The sequence below is a fragment of the Euprymna scolopes genome, chromosome 6 (genome assembly GCF_053919585.1).
Source record: "Euprymna scolopes isolate OS-2025 chromosome 6, ASM5391958v1, whole genome shotgun sequence".
Classification (NCBI taxonomy): Eukaryota; Metazoa; Mollusca; class Cephalopoda; order Sepiida; family Sepiolidae; genus Euprymna; species Euprymna scolopes.
In genome coordinates, this window is record NC_136487.1 from 172,779,036 (window position 1) to 172,785,351 (window position 6,316).

The window sequence follows — 6,316 nt, forward strand, 5'->3', positions numbered from 1 at the left end:
ACCGGAAACCATGCAAAAACAGGACAGTACATATTTACTGAAGTGCATTAAATTAAAAATTAAAAAATTAGAAAATTCATATTAGAATAAAACAAAATATACAGAGATAGGAATAAGATATAGTTAAATAAAAATGAACATCATTATAAACAAGAAATGCGGGCCTGAAATTTTTCTCCAGACAGAAACAACATGGCTGACGAGAGCCTAACATTATTTACATTTTACCATTAACTGGTCCCCTTTGTGTTGGGCTTGAAACCGACGGTACCAATGTTTTTTCTGAACTTCTGTACAATTAAATAAATAAATATTAAGCTCTTATATCTCCAAAAGTTTTTCTTTGTAATCGAGCACTGTGTTGGAATTCTTTCCCCTCCCCCCCCAAAAAAAAACAGTAAACAAATATATATATATATATATATATATATATATATATATATATATATAATTTATAGTTGGTAACTTTAACCACGGTATAACGGGAGGCGTTCTGTTTGTAAATGATACTCATAATAGTTTTATTTTAGTTTATTTGTTTTTGTATAAAATAAGTTTGCATGGCACTAAATAGTATTATTAACGCCCAACTTGCAAAGTGGACAATAAACCCTGTGTATGTGTCCAAGGATGGAATACTGTTGCCACATCTGGGCAGGAGCTGCTAGAAAGGACTTGTCCTGCCTTGATAGAGTTCAAAATAGACTTCGTAGCATCGTAGGAGATGTCCTTTTCTCTTCTCTGCAACCTCTATCTCACAGAAGAGATGTTGCGTGTTCGTCTCTGCTGTATCGTTATTTTCATGGCAAGTTCTCGGCTGAGGTTCAATCTATGGCCCTCCCTCGCAAAACTTTCACAAGGAACACACGTCTAGAAGAAAACACTATCACTAATTTCCCTCACACTTTATCTGCGCCTAAACCTTAGCGTATATTCCATGAGCAAAGCTTCATTATTAGAACTGCACGCCTGTGGAATTATCTTCTGTTTTCCTGCTTTCCAGCTGACTAAAATATGGTCGTCTTCAAGTCTAACGTAAACAAGTTCTTGATCAGCCGTTCCACTTGTTAACAAATTTACCGAATTTCCATGACTAACAATTACTATGTTGTCCAATTTCTACTCTACACTCTTTAACCCTTATCCACGAGTGGCCTCTTGGCCTTGATAAGTGGTAATGCCTCTGTAATAAAAAATCGGTTACCTATTGTTTCGCTCTGGAACAAAATTGCAACCAACTCTTTATATTTCGCTTGTTGTGTTTTCCACGATTTATTTTATGACGAATATCAAACAAACAGTTTGCATTGAAAATGAAATTGATTACTTAAACAGCTTATTTCGTTGGAATTTAATAAATGGCTTACAGGCAGTACAGCAATCTAATAAATTATTGATGAATTGAATAAATGGATATTCAAATACAAGCACTTAACTGATTGATTTTAATATTCAAAATGTATAGTTTAGACTATCCGTTTTGCACCAAATATAACAGCTTTTTAAAGATTTTAGTATTTAGTAATTAGAGACCTCTTTAGGCAACGGCGCTTATATTCAAAAACTAAATTCTTAATGAAAAACGAAAATCGACTTTCAGCAAAAGAAGGTTTTTAGTAATAAGGATTAGGGGTGAAGTTCACTGCGCGGTGTTCGGGTTATGGGATGGAGTAGGTAAGATTGAGGGTTGAGAAGTTAAGTGTGGCGGCAAAGCGGATATAGATGTTATCTTCAACAAGTGTTTGCTTCGTTGTCTGCTGCCAGTATAAAACCTATATGACCTGGTGTATTTTAATTCATTTTTTTTCTTATTATTATTTATTTATCTCTTAGTATTCTTATGTCTTTCTGTGAAAAGTTTAAGATTCACCTGGATCTAATGACCATTTCTGGAACTCCTTGAGATCGATTAAGGGAAGGGAAAGGGGGGAGTAGGAGACGTAGGAAAGAAAGGGAATAAGAAAGGAAAATTCAGAAAAGTATTAAAGAAACTTATACATTTATTTATTTATTGATCACTGTTATATATATATATATTAGGCACCGCCAAAAATGGCCGCAAAATGAAGTTGTTGTTGTTTTTAAAAACTAAATTACATTTATTAAAATCCATTATTTCTGAGTAACTTTTTTTTTTCCAGAAAGATAAAACCCTGAATTTTATCATATAGAAAACAGAATAATGTAAAACTTTTTCTACTATTTTTAATTCAATTTTAAATGTTAAATTTCCCCAAAAAGTTAACAATTGATATTTTTTGTCTTGCACAAAAAACGTACTTAAATATTAAAAAAAAAGGGGTTTTGAAATAATTTATTTATTCATTTATTGTCTAACTAAGATTTAGGATGATTTTCTAAGAGAATATGCAAAAATATTATAATATAAGTACCTGAATTTCAAATAATTCCACTTATTCATATAGGTAACCAGATATTTCGCGTCGCCGTAGAGTTCAGATCGACTCTGTTTACGTTTTCTTTTGCTGAGACGAAAACTATGGAAGACCAAACAGGCCAAAAAAAACTTATTTTTCAGTGACGAAAATTTCAATGTATTATTAAGCTGAGGCTGGCCAGTACCAGATGGGTGACCATTTGTATGAGTTTAGTTTTTAATGTGTATGTGTGTGAGGGCCAGGCTCCCCAAAATGGGGGGAGGGGCAATTTAAAGCAGAATAAAAAAAAATTATTTCAGCGCGTTTGGTCCACCGTAGTCGAAAGGCGGCAAACGTTTTCAAACGAGATCGAAAAAAATGATGCTATTTTTAACACAAAGGGCACAATATTTATCGATTTTTTTTTGTATCGATTATTCAAAGCATGCTCTGTTTAATAATGGTCATGCATTATTCGGCTCGCTAAAAAAAATTGTTAATTTATTTATCAAAAATTTTAAAATGGCTTTTTTCGTATAAATATTAAAAAAAATTTTTTTTTGTTTTGCTTAACTTAAATTAATTATTTTACTTAACATATTCACCGAATTTCACACTTCAAAACTCAAAAGCGGGATAATTAGACACAATCGAAGTTCTGATATTCAGACGTCAAAATAAGGTATGCAAACAATTTTTTTTTTTTTTTTAATCTATAATTCTGTCCCTTACAACAACACAATATGTTTTGTTTAGTTTCAGATGATTATTTTAAGCATATTTGTTCCCACTTCAAAACAAGGGGGGGGGGTTTGTAAGCAAAAAAATATATATATATAAATATCGTTTATGAAAAATAAGTACACTGTTATAAAGTTCATTCTTCTCCTAATAATCGCTGAAAATTTCGTATTGATCGGATAATTATCTGATTTTTGGTAGATTTTTAAAAAGACGGTCCGTCAAAAAGTACTGACCTGCCCCCCCCCCAGTTTTGGCGGTGCCTAATATATATATATATATATATATATATATATATATATATATATATATATATATATATATATAATTATTTTTTACTATAAAGACGATTATCTGTGCACAGATAACCCCATTATATTATTCAGCCACCAATTTACACGTAAATAAACTCCTCTATCTATTGAATTCGCTTTTTTCATTTAATAAGACGTTTAAATACGCTGTATTGTTATGTGCCATGTAAATGTCGAATGATTTTTAAGTCGCTTTCATATTGACTTATTGAAAAAAAAACAGTACATGTATTTAAAATGGAAGTTTACAGCAATATGTAAAAATAAGTAATGTTCGAGAATATTTTAAGCCATTGTAAAACAAAGGGAATATTTCGCTGAGATATCAAAGAAGTCAGAGTCGATATTTACGGGTCGTGAGTTGCAATGGCTTAAAATCAAAATCAAAACTTTCCTGCTGAATGACACAAATTATATTTCATTAAAAGTTATTAATAAAGAAAGTAAAATGATGTTATGAATATTTCACTGAATAAGTTTCTTGTAAATGAACAGACAACAACGAATATGATTTAATCAGGCAGTGTGTGTGTGTGTGTGCATGTGTGTGTGTGTGTGTGTGTGTCGCGCGTGTCGCGCTTTATATATGTGAGATGAAGCATTGCAGCAGGGTCATACCCACAAGAAGATTGGCGAGGGGAAGCTGGCCCGTGGACATCAGTTCAACTGGTTATTGAAGAAAAATCTAACTATTTATAGAATTCAGGGTTGATTGAAAACGGCAATGTTTATAAATAAAAAACACACAAGAAATTAGTTATCTTATTAATGTTGTTTAATTTTGTTTTCGTTATCTTTGTAACTAATATAAAGTAACCTTCTTTCAACCATTTTTTTTCTCAAACATAATACAAACAAAATTAATAAGATAACTAAATTTGTTGTATTTTACATATTTTTAACAAGAGTTTAAAGAACACTTTTTATGTGATTTCATGCAGTATTTTTTGCATTTTTATTTGGATGTTGTAACTAATGTAAATTAACATGTCTTTATATTTTTTTTCTTTTCATGAACATTTTTTTCTTGTAGGATGGAGCTAGGTAACCGATTTAAAAAAAAATTAAATTAAATTACGACAACCGGGATATTCTCTTAGGATTTCGTCCTGGTACACCTCTTAATCAATATTTACCCCCAAAGATCGTCTACTCATTTTGCTACCCGGCGTGTTACGTCAGATTACAATCAAGCCTGGATGCATCAGGCCTCCGGCCATGTTCTGAGCAAAGGTAAGCTGATACTTAGTTACATCTGGCTTAAATTCTGCACAGCTACCGAGTAAAAACATAAAGGAGTCTATCCACTATTTACAAATATAAGGTATTCTGTTTTAGAAATAATCAAAAAAATGTCTTCTTCACGCCGAAGCATTTCATTTGACATGTTATTACAAGTGTAAGACGAAATCGAAGTGTAGGAGGTAGTGAAGCAAGCGACAAAGCAATATCCAAAATTGATGTTTTTCTCTCTATCTCGTTGGCAACAGATTTATCCTAATAAAAGCGCATTTTTATTTTCTTAATTCAAGACAAGAAGCAAAAGAAAAATGAATAACAAAATTTCATTACACATGTATGCGCGAAGGCAATTAAAATGCGCACAAAATGGAATGGCAATGTCGATGCATATTAAACACAATCCTTTACAATTTAGAAAAAAGAAACCCGGAAGATGAAGAGAAGAGTGAAAGGCTTGGAATCGTTTAATATTATCACAAGAACAGAATTAATGGCGATTAAATTCTAAAAAAGAACAAGTTAATAGTAATTGCACGTAAAAGGTTTCGGAGAATGAAAGTTTCAGGTAAAGACAAAGAGTTCGAAGAAAACAAGCGAAGATACCAAGGATCGATTAAGAACAAATCTATACGTTATCTGACTGTTTAAATGGGAAATGATACCCAAAATCAGAAAGAGGTTTATTAATTGATAGATTATCAGTGTTTTTTTTTTATTTTGTTTTTTGGGGGCGAAGCGGAAGAGAATTGCAATCACAATCTATTGCCTCTCGGAATAAATGTACGGATAAGAAATAAAAACTGTTTCGATGAAAATATCTGACTAAAAGAAATCTATATTAGGTTGAGCAGTCATGGTTAGGCATAGTGGAACGAATCTGCATCACGTAAACAAATGGCCGCCTATTCCCTCTGTGTTAATAAGTCAGAATATCCTCGTCGGCTTTTTTATCCGGCGTTATCTCTCTTTTCACTAATTGATTTGATTAGCGTCATCAATTTGCGTTACGTGATTTTCATTGTGATAAAATTTGTTTTGCACAATATACGTCTTCTTTTAAAACATAAACATGCATATATACATCGTTAATCCATTATCCACTCAACAGCAACCGTATAACGTGATGGTGAGAAGCCTTGACTGTCATTTCGGCGGTCGGGTTTCGATCCTGGCGTTCGGCAGTTGCCTGTCTAGCCACACTGATGAGCTGTGAAACAGCGAAACAGTACTTTATGTGGATGACTATATATATATATATATATATATATATATATATATATATATATATATATGAATGCACATATACATATATATATGAATATATATATATATGGATATATATATATATGGATATATATATATATATATATATATATATATATATATATATATATATATATATATATATACCTGGTACTATGCACTCGTTGAACTAGACATAATTCAGCGTACGGCTCGGCTTTTCCCGGAACACGACGTCCACAGCTCGGGTTTTGCTGATGCAAGACGTAACATGGCGATCAACCAACCACAACGCCGCGCACTGAGTTTTAACTCAACGCTCATGCGCGCGATTGAGCAGCAGATGAAAATTCCAAAACTAATTGGAAGAGATATGTATATATATATATATATATATAT

General features: G+C 32.1%; 1 protein-coding gene across 1 annotated transcript in view; it reads right to left on the reverse strand.

Annotated features, from left to right (window-relative positions):
* LOC145278101 (thyrotropin-releasing hormone receptor-like) overlaps positions 1–6,316 on the reverse strand; it is a 518,816-nt gene that overhangs the window by 431,726 nt on the left and 80,774 nt on the right. The gene's annotated exons all lie outside the window — the stretch shown is intronic.